The sequence below is a fragment of the Pogona vitticeps genome, chromosome 4 (genome assembly GCF_051106095.1).
Source record: "Pogona vitticeps strain Pit_001003342236 chromosome 4, PviZW2.1, whole genome shotgun sequence".
Lineage (NCBI taxonomy): Eukaryota > Metazoa > Chordata > Lepidosauria > Squamata > Agamidae > Pogona > Pogona vitticeps.
Genome location: NC_135786.1, coordinates 68,705,394 through 68,722,923, shown reverse-complemented (window position 1 = coordinate 68,722,923; position 17,530 = coordinate 68,705,394). Strand labels below are relative to the sequence as shown.

At 42.3% G+C, this 17,530-nt stretch overlaps 1 protein-coding gene across 2 annotated transcripts in view; it reads right to left on the bottom strand.

Moving 5' to 3' along the window:
- The window catches only part of ZFYVE9 (zinc finger FYVE-type containing 9), a 68,640-nt gene extending 52,414 nt beyond the window's left edge, over positions 1-16,226 (bottom strand). For both annotated transcript variants that reach the window (XM_020788115.3, XM_072997621.2), the window contains exon 1: positions 16,089-16,226. The gene's annotated coding sequence lies outside the window, so the exon portion shown is untranslated. The remainder of the gene's footprint in view (positions 1-16,088) is intronic.
- Positions 16,227-17,530: the final 1,304 nt, after the last annotated feature.

The window sequence follows — 17,530 nt, the reverse complement described above, 5'->3', positions numbered from 1 at the left end:
CTGATGTGTGCCACCTGTCTGGGGGGAAAGGTAGCTTAAAATCAGAGCTTCTGCACAGATCCTCACAACTTCAATGTTCTTATTTTCTAGGGGAGAGTACATTAACATTTGCTGACCCAAGGAGATCACAGTGAGAGAGAGAATAGCTGGTGCTGTCTCTGCAGAACATTAGCTTGTGGACCTCCACCTCTTGGCAGTATTAGGGCCACACTGTAAATCAGCTGTCTTCACCTTTCCCTTCTACTGGAATGTGCCATCCGGGTAGGGGAGAAGAAGCTTCTGTGGGGAGGACCCACCACTGAAAGGAGGGAGATTGTTATTGCTAGTTATGCCGCATAGAAAAGGTTACAGTCTTCCATGGAAGGATGTTTCTTAAACAGGCAATTTGGAGAGGGGGAGCAGGTACCAGCCGCTGAAGTAATAGATGGCAGAAAGAGATACAGTTGTAGAAGACAATTATGTTATCATAGGAGAGAGGGAAAGGACAGAGTACTCGTTACCCACCAAAGTGTCTCCCAATTCAGTCAGCCTGGCTAACTTTGGCCATAATTCCCTGAGTCCAGTGCTGCTGTTGAATGCCAGGTCAGTGAAAAGGAAAACATCAGCTATTCATGAAGTGATCCTAGATGAGCATGCTGGCCTCGCCTGTATTACAGAGGCCTGAGGCCTAATTGGATGGAGCCCAAGGAGTCTCTCCCAGCTCTGTCCACCTGGGTTCTCTTTGCAGCAGCAGGCTAGACCTGAGGGGTGGAAAGGTGAAGGTGCAGTAGTCTATTGAGATTCTAACCATCTTACCAGGTATCCTGTTGCAAAGTCTGCCAGGTTTGAGTGTATATAACTGAAAGTGGGTAACTTAGATAGAATAGGGTTCTGTTGCTACATCACTCAGCCTGGTGCTCAACACACTCCCTTCCTGAGCTGCCTGAGTTGGTCTTGGACATGATGCTGGAGTCCCCTCAGCTGGTGCTGGGGGACTTCAACATCCATGACAAAACCTCCTTATCAGGAGTGGCTCAAGACTTCATGTCCTCCACAACAACCATGGGTCTGTCCCACATAGTATTTGGCTCCATGTATGTTGCAGAGCACCCTGTGAACTTTGCTTTCTGTGCTGCGCAGGCTGAGGAAAATGCAGAGGAATTTTTTACTGTTCTGTTGTCATGGACAGATTCCTACCTGGTGAGGATTAGACACACTGGAAATTACAACCTCTGCAGTGTGGGGGACTGATGCAGTATGATCTGTCCCAGAAGAGTGATGGATTTGAATAGTTTCCTGGTGGCTCTTACAGAGATTCCTGACAGGTGGTCCTGTAAAAGCCCAAGCTGACCTCTGGAATAGGGAAATGGCTTAGGGTTTGGGACACAATCACTCTTAAGCATCCCCTTCCACAGAATGAAGCTAAACAAGCCCCTATTGCCAGGGAGCTGACAATGATGAAACAAGTGGAACGGAGTCTAGGGTGACAATGGCAGAAAATTCAGAGAAAATCTGACCAAACTCAGGCCAGAGCTCATTTGAAAGCCTATTCCACGGCAATGGCTGTAGCAAAGAACTGTTTCTTCTCTGCCAGCACTGCATCTGCACAGAGTTGTTTCAAGTGGTCACAGAGATGCTTCATTCCCTTCCACAAGAACAACATGCTGACCCCTTAACAACCTGTTATGAGGAATTTGTGGGACGCTTTGCAGAAAAAGTCACTCAAATCCACTCTGACTTGGATGCCATAATTGACACAGATCTTGTGGATGTAACTTTGGCCCCTGCTTGTCCAGTGATACTGGATATGTTTTGATTTGTGCAGACTGAGGATGTGGACAGGATTTTTGGAGAGGTGAAAATTATCACGTGTTGGATCATCACCCTTCCTGGCTTATAAAAGCAGCCAGAGGGAGACTAGCCAAGTGCGTAAGGGTTAATGCCTCCTTGCAGCAAGGCAGGGTGCCAGAATATTTAAAGTTGTAAAAGAGGTTGCCATATTAGTCTGTGCAAGCATTATAGGTAAAAACAAAATGAAATTAAAAGAACAAATGCAAAATACAAAAACATAGTGGCACCTGAAAGACTAATTGTTGTATTTTAATGTGAGCTTTTGTGAATAAAATCCACTTCCTTGGACATGAGAGATATAACATTGGAAATATTTATACACAGCATCAAAATATAGACATTATGTTTGGCTGGTAAGAAAGTCAATGGGTACTTAACAGTGGAGCAATAGCCTGTTTTATATACAGATCCATTTCATTGAAGTCCATACTTCCTTATACTAAGGAGCCAGACTTAACTAAACTGTGGTTATAATTCACCATCCTACAATTTAGATGAGGCACTAAAAATACAGTGGTGCCTCGCATTGCAACGTTAATTCGTTCCGCAAAAATCGCTGCAGAACAAAAACATCGCAATGTGAAATAAAAAAGCCCACAGAAACGCATTAAAACACGATTAATGTGTTCCTATGGACTTAAAACTCACAGTTCAGCGAAGATCCTCCATAGCGCGGCCATTTCTGGTGCCTCTTAAGCGAGGAATCCATCCCAGAAAACAGCGGGCGGCCATGTTTTTTTCCCGGTGGCCATTCTGAAACTGCCGATCAGCTGGCCGAAAATGGTTGCTTTGCGATGACTGGTCATCGCAAAGCAAAATTCCCCCATAGGGAACGTCGCAAAGCGATCACTTTTGTGATCGCAAAAAATGCATCGCAAAGCGATTTTGTCGCTAAACGGAGCGATTGCTATGCGAGGCACCACTGTACTCAAGTTATTTTTGAAGCTCTGCACATACATGTGATATATATATATGTATAAAAATGTCACCAGCCTAATATAGGACACCTATGTTAATAAAATCAAAAGCCTATAAGCCAAAGCAATGCACAGAGTTACAGAACAATTATTCCATACTATTTGTTATTCTTTGCAGAACAGTGCGTCAAAAGAATAATTCCAGGAAGTCAACTAGCTGAATTGCAGGAGGTTATAATGTATCAAGCTTCGGAGCAAACATTTTGAGCATTCACAGAGTTATATCTCCAAAATGTGAGATACTCTGAAGTGAGAAATCTGGCACCAGATCTGACAGCTCAAGAATCTAGCTTTCAATTTTTAAGAAATTTCTAGGCTTTACAGGAAGATGAAGCTATGGTCTTCTATCTTATTACCTTGTGCACTATTGCAAATATTGGGGTGCAAGAAGAGAGTATGTTCTGCACTACTGGCAGTAGCTTGTATCATTCATATTGTTATTTAAAGTAATAGTTACTTTTAAGAAAAGTAGGTAAACTCAGCTGTCTCAACTTGGAAACAAATGACTCTTTCCAAATTCTTTTTCCAGATTTTCAGAACAGGCACATGTGTTCTCTAGGAAGTTTCCAAAACTCAGAAAGACTCAGCCTAGCAAAGCGCCACATCTTCAGTCTCTGCATCTGCAAATTTCTTTACTCCCCAAACTCAGAAGTTGTCAGGAAGAGGTAAGAAGAGGGGAAAAGCAACAGTTGGCAAATGCAGCATTCCTCCTTTGATTTCATGATCTGTACATTTCTGAGCATGTTCTAACATTCGACTGCCCATAGGAAATCTTGCAATTATAATGAAGACCTTGTGGCAACTTAGAAGACAAATAAATGTATTAAAGCATTACCTTCCATCTTAAAATTAATTTTTTCCCATCTGGACAATTAGTTAATGAATAAGACCTTCAGGCAAACTCCAATATAATGCTCATACACATTAAATAACTTACTACGCTTCCAATAATGAAGAACCTAAAAACTTTGACTGCAGGTTTCTTAGCCTGGGATTGAAGAGGAAAGGCAGGGACTGGTACACACTCACTCACTGGAACTGGCCTTTGCTGACACACATGCCATGCCCAGCATTGGATATAGCCTGTATATCCCAGAGTTGTCTTTAGGAAGAACTTGCAAGAAGCCCTCACTCAGCTAGAGCCTTAGCCGTTACCTTTCACTGCCCTTCACAATACAGTGGTGGCTCGCTAGTTGATGATAATCCGTTCCACTGAAATCGTTGTTTAGCGAAATCATTGTCCAGCAAAAAGCATTTCCCCATTGGAATGCATTGAAACCTGTTTAATGCGTTCCAATGGGGAAGAATCGTCTTTATCTAGCGAAGATCGGCCATAGGAAAGCCGCTTTGCGAACCGCCGATCAGCTGTTTAAATCGCTGTCTTGCGAAGCTTAGGTCCCGAAAACACCAGTTTGCAAGCGCGGAAGGAGCTGCCAAAATCGTCGTCTAGCGAAAATCGGTTTGCGAAGCAGGGACCAAACATTGTCCAGCGAAACTCCCCCATAGGAATCACTGTTTTGCGAATCGCTGTAGGGATCACAAAAAGCCAATGTCTAGCGAAAAAACTGTCATGCGGGGTAACTGTCTAGCGAGGCATCACTGTACAGTGAGTTTGTGAAAGTGTATAGGCAAGAGTTCAAATGAACCATGATAAACACAGCCAAAATTCAGAGGGGGTTCCATGCAGTAAATAACTTCCAGATTTCAAAGTAGGAGACATTATTTTATATTTCACTCATTTCTGAAATTCTGTATTCTCAGGCATGATGCAAACATACAGGGTAGATTCCATTTTAAATCAAACTGATTTAAATCACACGCTGCAGTTCTATCAGTTACATCTGCAAGTGTAGTGTAAGTGATGTAACTTTTGATAGCATAATGCCACAAGTTAAAAAGTCAGGATAGACATTATCTGTTGTGTGCTGAATTACACAGTTTAGCATGCAACAAATAGTCTATAATGACTTTGTAATTTGCAGTGTAACATTCAACAGTAACCTGCTTGCATTATGCTGGCATAAAATAACAATAGGATTTTGCTATGATTTAAACTGTTGCTCAGAAAGATTCATTTTAATCATATAATTCCCCGCCCCCCCAAATGCATTCCTACATACTATATTTGGCCTTCTTGCCCAAATTGTGTCCGTGCCTGTAATCTTCTATTCATTGACACAAAGGTAAGGACTTGACTTTATCTATACAAATTTGCAGAAGAGCTATAGCAAGAATTTCATTTTAAGGGAACTTGTGTAATTCAAAGTACCCTGGATAAGTAGCTTACAAGAATTTCCAGTATTACAGCATTTGCTGAGCAGATGTTCAGCATATTTGAAAATGTGTTCTGCTATGCAAAGAAATTCTTAAGTTGCATTTAGTTCAATGCAACTTACTTCTGAAGCATAGAATTGCAGAATTAATTTATACAACAGCTGAAATTTGAAGTTAGGAATACAAAGATTTTCTAGCTTCCTTGTACAATGTTTTTTCTATTTTTAAATTCCATTTTAAAAATAAACCCCCAAACTCATTGTGTTTTAAAATAATTCTTGCATGGCAAAATCTGATCACATCACGAATCATGAACAAGAAATAAACCTCAGTTTGGAGATTTTAATGGGCTTTCCATGAATTTCCAATATCAAATCATCTAAGGGGGGAAAATCAGAATTGGAAAATAGGTGATAAGATCTGTTATTTCTCATTTCCATATAATGCTGTCAACAGACATGTATATCTGAAGACATAAAGAAATTTGACAGCAGCATCTTTTCTGATGGTATCTAGCAAACTGAATACTAGGGAAGATAGGTTAGTATGAACAACTCATACAAACCTGAATAACCACATACAATTGAGGCACCAACTCAAAAATAGACCCCTTTTTGAAAACATTTTTAAAAATATATTTGAATTCATTGTAACAAAAAAGGATTTAGCATCCTTATGTCATAACGAAATCTTTGAGCCACAGACTTTAAATTCAACCCTATAAGCATATAGGACATTTTTTAAAAAGCAAAAAAACAAACAAAACTAATTTAAATTTTAGAAAATTATTTTATCTTTAATTACTTTTTATCTACTCTACAAAGCTGTTAAACTACTTGCACCTTAGAAAAACAGCCAATAGGTTCAGTGACTTTAGCAAAAAAACAAAAAAACGTAGTCAGGGCATGAACGGATATGTCCATGAATGTAAATAAAACCGTCTTCCATGCCGACAACCCCACATCACAACAGAGAACTACATGCAGTATGTATCAACTGACAGTAATAATCCTTAAACTGTACCAGAAGATGCGAGCCATAATCATATCATTCATCATACCTGCACATTATTTCATTATTCCATACTGCTATGACAGATTTTGCTGTGCTTTATTTGCTACTGATGAAGCCCTTCATTCTGCCTTTTCCTTTCCTTTGTCCTATCCCTGTTATAGATGTTATTCTCTTTTTTCTTTGATCAATAATTATTTAGACCAACCATATGTGGGGGTGGCGACTAAATTACAGTTACTGTAAAGAGCTTATGACCCTTATGATTTTTACAGAAGAAAGAGCTGACACTACGGACATTTGAAGACTTTGAAACTTCAGTGCACAGAAGACATACTTAGAAAGCATTTCCTTTAACAAAGACAACTTATGACGCAACTATCCTATGGGCAAGGATATACCCAGGCTGTAGAGTATCCAGCAAAGGATCTCGTGGTACTAAGGAATCAGATTTGCATCTTCATAAAAATATTTAAAAGCCTGTGGATCAGACCAAGACCTGTCTAGTGCAGCATCTTCTTTGTACATACACTTTATGTTGTGATAGAAGATACAGAAACAAGAGGCAACCTGCAAAATAATTCATAATAGTCTTACAAATGTTTAAAAGTTGATGCAAACACTAAGGCAAACAGCAAGACATTATAATAGACAGACTCGCCTTTATCCTATTAAAACTATATTTTCATTTTATGCCAGTGCACAGACAGGAGAACAGCTAAAACAGAGTTCAGAGTTACATTTTGACACAACAAAGCAAAAGAAGAAGAAAAATAGAAGAGTTTACAACAGTAGAAGTGTCATTCATGGCAGAACAGCTATTAGGGGATTTAGGAAGTACTTTGATCTGGCTCATACACAGAACATTATGTGTTCTTGCTTTTACCATACTATTGGTTAAAAAGAAAGAAGAACTAAGCACAGAAGCTTCTTATAAATTACTATAGATTTTTTTTAAAAAAATCATTTATATACCAGAGTAAACATTTGACATTTAAATGACACTGTTAAATTTGAATACTTAATATTAAAACAACATGAAATTTATAGTTTCATATATGTGTGCGTGCACATCTGCATTATCATTTTATTGGCCAATATCCTTTTCACATTGGCGTAATGTAAACTTACAACAGCAAAAGTGTGCTAGGTGGTATGTACAGCAACAAGGAACTGCTCTCAGCAACTGCACAAACAACATGACTGACTGCACCATGTGCTGGAGCAATGGTTCTCAGTCTTGGTTCTCCCATATGTTCTTGGACTAAACCTCTCAGAAGCCTTCACCGCTAGCTACACTGGCCAGGATTTCTGGGAGTTGTAGTCCAACAACATCTGGGTTATCCAAGGCTGGGAACCACTCAACAAGAGGAAATGCTTTTGCAATAGCACTTCTGTCTCAGCACCCAAACAGCTAGCTAGCACAAACACAACCTCAGGTTGCACAATGGGATTTTGGCCATTCTAAGATAATTTTGCAGTGTACTGTATGTTTAGCTCAAAAGTTCTAAAATGATTAGATTGGATTTTATCTGTATACAATGTTTAACAGTGCATTCATACAAAACTTTATGAACTTCTTGACATTAGTACCTAGAACAAAACGAAAAAGCACTGCTTTCATTATTTTAATGGATAGATGCCTCTCAATTTTTTCTCTCTCTCCCCTCTCTGTTTTGAGAAGCAATTTGTGAAGTAGCAGTACAGTACTTATTCCCTATAAAACAAAACCTCTACTCTACCTGTGACTTAATTGGTATGGAAACAACAGATGATACTAAAGCGGGTTTGGTCAAAGGATTTCAGAAATTGAGAAAAGCAAGGTGTCTATTTAACTCTCAGCTTTCAAGGCTAACTACAGGATTTGGCCACAAACAGAATACAAAGACCAAATTACAATGTATTAGGTCAAAATTATAAATAGCTTGATTATTAATGAACTTAAGACACATTTGTGTCTACAGAGGCCCTGAAAAGACACTAGCTGAAATCCAGTGCTGTAAAGTTGTGCCTCATAAGCCTTATGGTGTAATCAGCCATAACTGTATTTTGTTGATAGAGTTTCCTGCAAAACCCTAAAACTGGCAGCAGCAATTTTTAGACCTTTAAAAGTCCCCCCTCCTTTCTGTCCTATAGTCCCCAAAGGCTTCTCCTGGACCAAAGGGATTCTAAGGGAACTTAGAAGACTTGGGTAGGATAGAAAACCTTTTTATTACCAAAATACTGCTGGAGCTAACAATGTCATCCGGTTCACGCAATGTAACTTTATTGGAGTTGAACCCTTATTTAAACTGGAGTGGGACTACAAGGACTGAATCCTTAAAACAACACTATATTGTAATTCTACATGCTATTAAGAATATTGATCCTCTGAACAAAAACTTGCTAAGCCTGTTTATAATAAATGTCTTGATCCTATAAAAGTAATTTATAGCAAATTCAATCAAAAGAAGGTAAATTCTTAACTTCTATTTCTGCTAGATCTGGAAAAAAACTTCTGCAGTCCACAAAAGTTTGTGTCAAATAAAATTTCGTAGCACTTAAGGTGCCAGAAGACCCCTGGTTGGTTTTGCTGCAGTATTTTAGGCAGAAACTACAGTATGTGGAACTTCAGTTTCACAAATATGGATATCAAAGATGATGGGCGCACAGGTCATAGCATGCAATACCCAGACTATACAGCTGGTTTCCAGGTTGTTTCCAGGTTCAATTCAAAATGTCAGTTATCAAATTTTAAATCCTAAATAGAATAGGCCAGAAAACCTGAAAGGATATCCCACAGATATTCCTGACCTCTTTCACTGCATACTCCAGCAGCAGAGATGTACTGTAGCCAGAGGAAACATGGGACAGACCTGTCTCTCCCACCTAGTTCAGATCCTGACAGGGGTTGCAGCCTTACTAATTAATGAGTTTATTGCACTCACCTCTTTTATCTGCTATATCCCTGATTCTGCCTGTTATAAAACTATAATGCATTTGTTTTTAATATTTTGAGAGCTACCGTGAGCAAGTCAAATATTCTTTAAATGAAATATGTCATAGAAGTTATGACTCAACAATTTCCCCATAAACTTACTATGATTACAGTACTTATAATTACATATAATTTTATTTACAGGAAGTCTCTCTTCAAGATGGATGGCCACATCCTTTGGCTCTACTTATAATAATATAACCATGTACCATCAAGTCAATTCTGACTTATGATAATCCTTTTCAGAGTTTTCCAGGTAGAGACTTCATAATCAACTTGACAGCACACAATTATAATTGGCTCTGCTTAGGAGCAGCTAAAACTGCATTTAAATCTATGTGGTTGCTACATTTTAGATCCTGGGATCACCTAAGAATATTCTGCAAAGCACGTTTAATAGTCTACATATATATTGTCAAATTTTATATATTAACTATATCAAAGTAACAAGCACAGAAATGAACCAGGAGCAATATTTGTTCTTTAAGATAAAGATATCATTAGGATTTTTACATCTAATCATCAGGGTTTTTCTGCCAAACTAAATGACCATAGGACCAGTCCACTAAACATGTTGAAATTTTACTTCTGACATTTAGCTCCAACTTAAAAAATTCATATTGAGAAATCCTCTGTCTTTTGGCATACAGTAAACTACACTGAAATCATGATATGGACATAGGTTATATGCTAAATGTTTCTTAAACAATTAAATACTGACTTGCTGTCAGTATTCCAACTCGAAAAGCACTGCTTGTAAGTGGTGCAAATTTGAAATACTAATATTACTAATAAAGTTTTATATTCTGAAAACAAAGAAATAACAAAAGATCCAATGCCTAGACCATCTTCAGTATATACATTTCTGGAAAATGTACTACCACAATTCTATAATCATTTCTATTTTCTCTGGCCCAGAAAACAATTAAGCATATAATTAAGCACATTCAAAGAATTAAAACACAAACAAAAAGCAGCAGGAAATTTACAATACAGAATCATGATCAAGCATACTGATATACAAGGACTGTCCATCCATTAACTTCACTTGATTTAAAATGAGAAAATGTTCAAGAAATAGTTAGCTACGCTGATCTATTACAACATAACAGAATATCAAGTAATCTGAAAGCATGAACCAGTGTTCATAATGTATTATAACAGCTGCTATAACTTTATTATTTTGGCACTGGAATTTCTGCCCCTTTTTCTCTGTACTGTATATAATAATATTTGTGTGCTGTCAAGTTGATTCTGACTAACAATTACCCTTTCCAGGGTTTTCTAGGTAGACAGTACTCAGAGGTGGTATATCACTCCCTTCTTCCAGGGGCGTCCTGGAACTCTGCAGCCTACCCATGACTACACAGGCTGGATCTTCTCTTGGGAGGCACAGTGGGGAATCAAATTCACAACCAGATACCTAAACCACTAAGCTATAGAGCCAGGATCTTAAATCTATAGTAGCAGAGCAAACTAAATACAGAATGGAATCCATCTGACTGTTTTTACAACCAGCAAAAGGTTTTATGTATGTACACGTGGAGAGAATTTCCAAGTAACAATTCTAGATGCAGGACCTCTCTTTGCTTTGCAGAGTTTCCTAAGTGTTTTAGAAGCAGCTTTTTAGAAGGTGAAAAGCTGCTGAGGGAAGGTAGATGACAAATGAGGCCCTTGGAATCCTTAGTATACTAACCAATCTGAAGGCACAATATTTTGAACAATTAAAATGTTTGAAAACATACAGTTGAATGTGAAAGTAGATGGGAAATTGCTTTATTGAACAGGGGTAGAGATAGACATGAACCACCAGTTTGTCCTTCAGAAGAACAGGTGTTTGGCAGTTCCCAGCCTCACCTCCTCTGGTAGGATGCCCACTCAGAAACAGTACCCTGGCTTTCCTGCCCTGCCTCCTTTGCACACTGCTTCTGAGTGGGCACGCACCTGAGGAGGCCAGGATGGGTAGTGCTGAAACCTGTTCATCCAAAGGATGAACCAGCATGAACTGCCAAACTGGTAATTTATGCCCATCTCTAAATAGGAGTATGACAGCCAGCTGGTAACACAAGTAGGCTTGTTTACATTATTGCCTACTTACATTGCACAGGACCAAAAGGATTTTGGCAGTACTAAGTAAAAGTCTCCTGTGAAAAAATGCCACTTAATTAAGAATTTGAACCACAATACAGGACAGTAAGAAGTTATCTACAGTGGTGCCTCGCATGACGACGTTAATTAGTTCTGCGAAAATCATTGTAAAACAAAAACGTCGTCATGCGATTTTAAAAAGCCCATACAAACGCACTAAAACCCGATTAATGCATTCCTAGGGGCTTCAAACTCACCGTCCAGTGAAGATCCTCCATAGCACGGCCATTTTCTCTGCCCGTGTAGCGAGGAATCCGTGCCAGAAAACAGTGGGCAGCCATTTTTTTTAACCTGGCAGCCATTTTGAAACCGCCGATCAGCTGTGCGAAAATCATTGCATTGTAATGATCGGTTACCGAAACAGGGGACCGATCATCGCAAAGCAAAATTCCCGCATAGGGAACATCGTTTTGCGATCGCTTCTGCGATCACAAAAACATTGACGTAAAGCGATTTCGTCATCAAACTGAGCATTCGTAATGAGAGACATCACTGTACTTGACTGTGGTAAGAACTTGCCTTCAGACAACTGATTCAATGAAACAATGTGATAGGTTTTTTACTTTAAGTTAGAGGTTCCCAACCCCCAGTCCGCGGCCCATTGCCGGTCCGTGGCTTGAGCCTGACAGGGCCGTGAAGGCAGACCTCCCCCCGCACGCACTCCCCTCCCCACAGCTGCTTTGCAAGCATGCGTCTCAGCGCCAGCATGAGCATTCTCTCACCCCTTCATGCAAGCCCCCGTGTGCGCAAAGCAGCTGTGGGGAGGGGAGTGCGTGAGGGGGGGAGGTCTGCCTTTGCAGCCCAGCGGCGGCAACTGGGGTGGGGCAGAGCTGGGAGGCAGGGCAAGGCCTGAGTGCTCTCCTCCCGGCAGCAGCAGCGGCGATGGGGGTGAGGGGCTGGAGAAGAGCCAGGAGGAAGGGTAAGGCCTGGGTGTTCTCCTCCTACCAGCAGCGGTGGCGACGGGGGTAGGGGGGTGGGCAAAAACTGGTAAAATAAAATTTAAATTAAAGACTCCCAGGCTTGCGCCACTGTGGGTGGGTAGGTGCTCCTGCGCATGCGCAAAGCGGTGAGGGAACGCACATACATTCATGAGGGAAAGCACAAAGGGCCACCCCACCTCCCTCAGAGACTCCGCCGGTCCGCACTAGTAAAAAGGTTGGAGAGCACTGCTTTAAGTGACAATTACTAAACCAGGTATGCTTAGGCAGATAAGCAAACACCTTGTAAGGTTTCTTTTTAACAAGTTTTATAAGAAGAACATATTGGATTTCATTAAGACTTAGTATCTTAAACTGTGTTTATAGGAAGAAGAAATACATTTACAACAACCAGATGTCCCTATATTAGACTTTGATAGTTATATCCATAATTTAACACTGAAAAAATGAAGAACAGAATGTTTACAAATCTAAAAAACAATCCAATGCATATTATCTCAGACGGGAATGTCACTAGTAGGGACGTGGTGGCGCTGTGGGCTAAACCGCAGAAGCCTGTGCTGCAGGGTCAGAAGACCAAGCAGTCGTAAGATCGAATCCACACGACGGAGTGAGCGCCCGTCGCTTGTCCCAGCTCCCACCAACCTAGCGGTTCGAAAGCATGCAAATGCGAGTAGATAAATAGGTACCATCTCGGTGGGAAGGTAAACAGCGTTCCGTGTCTAAATCACACTGGCCATGTGACCACGGAAAGATTGTCTTCGGACAAACGCTGGCTCTATGGCTTGAAGAGCGGGATGAGCGCCGCCCCCTAGAGTCGGACACGACTGGACAAAAATGGTCAAGGGGAACCTTTACCTTTACCTTATTCTCTAGTAAGCATGTTTGGAACTTCAGACTAATGTAAGGAAATCCTAAAACAAAGCACTCTAGTCTTGGAGGATCAACCTACCCTAAACCTTTACCAGGATTTTTCCAGTAGGAAAAGTATCAAAGGGGATGTTTTGGTTCGCTTTCCAGGTTATTTTATTATACTGGGACAACAGCCCCTTCTACTGAAAGAAAAAGGAGTGCATTTTCGGAGTGATCTACATTCTCTCCCACATGAATTCAAGGCTGTGAATCCAGAACATCCACATACTGTCCTTCTATCAGTCACTGCCACACCCACAACACACCTTCCCAGAGGCAGGAGCCACTACTGCAATTGCCATAGTGGTTGGGAGCCTGTGTCCAAAATCAGGTCCCTACGTCAAGGTCAAAAACTGAAAATTTGCAGGAGATTTTCACTCTTCCTTTTGGCCTCTATTCAGCGGCATTCAGAAAGATAACTCTTCATGCAGTGCTCTTTGTAACTACAGGGCTGCATTAAAAAGTTCATCACTCTTTGTTAATTCCATCTATTATTCAAATCCTAAATAGTTATCCTAAATGTTCCAAAATATCTACTATTTGCTTATCTTCCAACTGAGATACTGTTAGTTTTACATCCTAAGGTAAGAATCTGTCTTCCCCCAGGTAATCCTGCCGCTTAGTGTAGCAAACTGCGGTAGAGCAGGCCCACTGATTCTGTGGGGATTTGTCAAGTCAACTCCTCCACACCTTCTTGTGATTCAAATGGACCTCCTTTAACTTAACATGCTAAAGTAAGCTACAACTAGAGAAGGCCCACTTCTACAGGATTTCAGCCACTGACATTAACCCCCATCTACCACAGATGTTATAGCCTATGGTCAAAGATATTTGAAGCTGTATCTAACAAGGGGTGTGTGTGGCGGTACAGATTCCCTACCCTGTCCTGTATGTTTGTATGTTGGCCAACAAATTTTGGGATGCAGCTACAACCAGTACTTTTTAATTAAGCTATATTATTTTTCTGTTGACTTCAGCAGATGCTGAAGAACCCAAATGAGTGGAAATATCCTTCCAGAGGAATGTGGAAAGGCACCAAGAACACTTACAATATTCTCACACATGCTGTAAAACATCTACTAAAAGTATGACGAAAAATAAGAGGCACTCTACCTGAGCATCGGATTTTTTACTTGTCCATAACGAGTTCCTTGTTAGAATATTACATAAGCCACAATTCTGACAAAAACTGACATCCAAAACCACTAATAAGCAAATAAGAATCAAACATAAAACTGCATGTCACATAAGTCATTTAGATTCAAGATTAAAAATTGATTGTTTGGCAATTTACCTTTTTCTAAAGGAGGAGCACAGACAAGGTCTATCTACGGACTTTTACACTGCTGATCAGTGAAGTGTTTTTATGCATTTTGTCCTTTGTAAGGCGACAGTCATAGGACAATTTGAAATCTGAGCAAACCATTGCTCTATTTACCTTGCACATCTGCATTCAGCTTTTCTTATGTTAAATAACCAGTGAAGTTATCCTTCTCCCCACAGATATCTATGTTCTACAAATAATCAATCTGTTGTCCTTATAACCTCCACTGTGACCTCTATGTTTCCCTTACTCACTCTCCTAGGATCTTTAAAAATTTGCATCTATCTGGTGTACAAATCAAGAGCAAGCTCAGATTTGAACACCACCACCAAACATCACAGAGTTTCTTCAAAATTTTATACTTTGAACCTGACTCTACCAAAATCTATTACCAGAACAGTCTCTAGAATTGAACTGCAAATCAGCTTTATATGCAAAATATTTAAGCATTCAAATGCAGAAAATTCCTTCTTATTCATGACACAAATTAAATAAGAGTTCTCTGTTACAAATCCATCATTTGGACCTATTAACTTACATTTCTATGATATAAAACTGTCTTTAAAATCCGGCATTTCAGTTTATCACCAAGATGACCACTACTGTATTTTAACAAGCACAACCACAGTTGAAAGTAACCTAGACTCCTGATAAGTGCCCTCCTACAGCAGCAGTCACACATTTCAGATTATTTTAATAGGGGAAAAAAACAGCCTGTTTGAAACAAGCGAAGCCAAATCCCCACAACATACTTCAGACATAAAACAAGATTCAGGCTTTCTGTCATATCCAGTAGGAGAAAGTTGAACAAATGTAGCTGCTTGTAAAACAGCAGGGCAGGGGAAAGGGGGGGGGGGAGATGAAAGAAAGCATAGCTGCAAAAGGAATCCAGGAGCATGAAAACAGGGATAAGCAGGAGGGGAGGTTCACTAATGAACAAAATTAGTATGAGAAACGTAACCAGCTGCTCTTTAAAAAGAGAGTGTGAATGGTCGTGGGGAGGATGCCACGTCTTCTGAACGCCCCCCGCCCTCAGATTTAGCAGGGGGGAAAAGCACCGACCGAGAGGGAGCCGCAAACTCTTTTGAGAAGGCGAAGTGGCTGTCTTGAGGGGGGGGGGGGCTTTTCCCAATCTGCTCCATCCGATCTCGTGATGGAAAGAAGAGCCAGACAAACAAGAAGGAGGGGCCGACGGGCTTTCGCTTATCCCTCTTCCCGCTCAGGATCCCAAGACTCAGGACCCACAACGCGGAGAAGAGAAGCGCAGCTCGCTGGGGGGGGGGGGGGTGGAGAGAGAGAGAAGAGGAGGGATGTTTCCCTTTTCCAGGGCAAAGACCTCCTTCCCCCCCCCTCCCCGAAGGTCCCCCTTCTTTGCCAAGGGAACCCCCGCGCCGGCCGGCCGGCCGGCCGCCCCCTCCTCGCCTAGCCTCTCCTCAGCGGCGTGAGGGGAGCCCTTGAGCGTTGGGCGCCCTGCTCGCTCTCTCTCTCCTCTCGCCCAGCTCCTCGAGGAGGCGGCCGCGGGAGCGGAAGGAGCCCCTCTTTCCTCTCAGCGGAGGCGCCTCACGCCGCCCTACCGAGAGGCCTGCCGGGCAAAGGGCTGCCCCGGCCTTAGCGGCCCGACGGACAGCGAGCGAGCGGGCGGGAGAAGAAGGTGTGTGGGGGGGAGAACGAAACCTGAGGTCGGCGGCTCAACTCACCTCGGACGGCGGCGGAGGCAACAGCAGGCGCCGCCGGGCCTGCATGACGGAGAGACTCCCCCCTCAGTGCCGAGCGCTCGGCTCCTGGGCGGGCCTTGTACGCAGCGGACGCCGGAAAGGCCACCACGGCGCTTGCCTGGTCTTCCCGCTCGTCCTTTTCGTTCCCAACCGAAGGGCTGCTGCTGCCTGGCTAACTCGCTCGCCCGCTGACTTTCCACCGAGGCCGCCTCAGCTCTCGGGCAACCAGCGCCCCCTGGCCGGCCCCAGAGGCACTGCACGGCACTGCGGCACAAGCGGGAAGCCGGGCCGGCCCTCCTCCTCCTCCGGCCGCCCGCCCGGGTGAGGGGCAGCGCCGCGGGTGGGGTGGCGAAGGCGCTCCTCGTGGTCTCATCGGGACCCGATGGAGGCAGGCGGGGGCTGTCTTCGAGGTGACGGTGAAGGGCGAGGGCTGGGTATCGTTCGGGAAGCTCTGTAGAAGCCCTCGGAAGCCGAGGGTAAGGCACAAGACAACGACAGCGAGCGTTTAGGTCTAGGAGGTGGACGGCGATTTGGCCATTTTAAAGCGAAAGCATTCAAGTGCTGAGGGAAGGGGCCACCCAAACACGGTGCTGCCCGAGGAAGACACCAGGACCTCTCAACCCTCCGCCGCCGAAGCCAACAAGATTGGGAGACGTGACTTCGAGCAGGGCGAGCGATGGAACAACGTTCATCACGCGATCTGCCTTTAGGGCCGCCGTAAACTCCTTCTGACTCAGCTGCAAGCAAAATCCTTGCTGCTGTCACAGGTCGCCTCAGACGGGTGCCTCACGTTACCCAGTGGGCCCCTCCAGGTGGATCAAACAACCAGCTTACCGTAGAGATACTATAATATTCTTCGCCTGTCATTCCTCTCTGACGTCATTGTTTACAGTTCCTTCCCCTACCATCAGGAATTCCAGAATCATGTGTTGAAATGCCTATTATTTCTAATAATAGCTTACTTATCTGATGAAAGGGTTGCCTATCTGTGAAAATTTATTATGCCATAATAAATGTGTTAGTTGTTCAGGTTATTTCCCCCTTATTCAAACTAATATGGCTACCCCTGTGTGCAGAGTCAACTATTTCATTACCACAACAGAGATATAGCTGAAAATTTCTGTGCACACACACGCACAAACACACCTAATGTCACACATGAGGCTGGAAGACACATTACTCCACACTTACAATAAATAATACAGATTGGACTCTGGTTATGCCATCCGTTTGGCTCGCCGCCAAGGGATCCCTCACTGTTTTAGATGAGTCCAGTCCTAAACATACTTGTTTTGGCTCCAAGATAAGAAATAAATCACTCCCTGTCCACAGTCTCACAATCTAAACAATAAGATCCAAACGAGGAAAAGAGTGAGAAAGAAAACAAGAAGAATCAACACCCGTTTTTTAGAATTGCCAAGAAG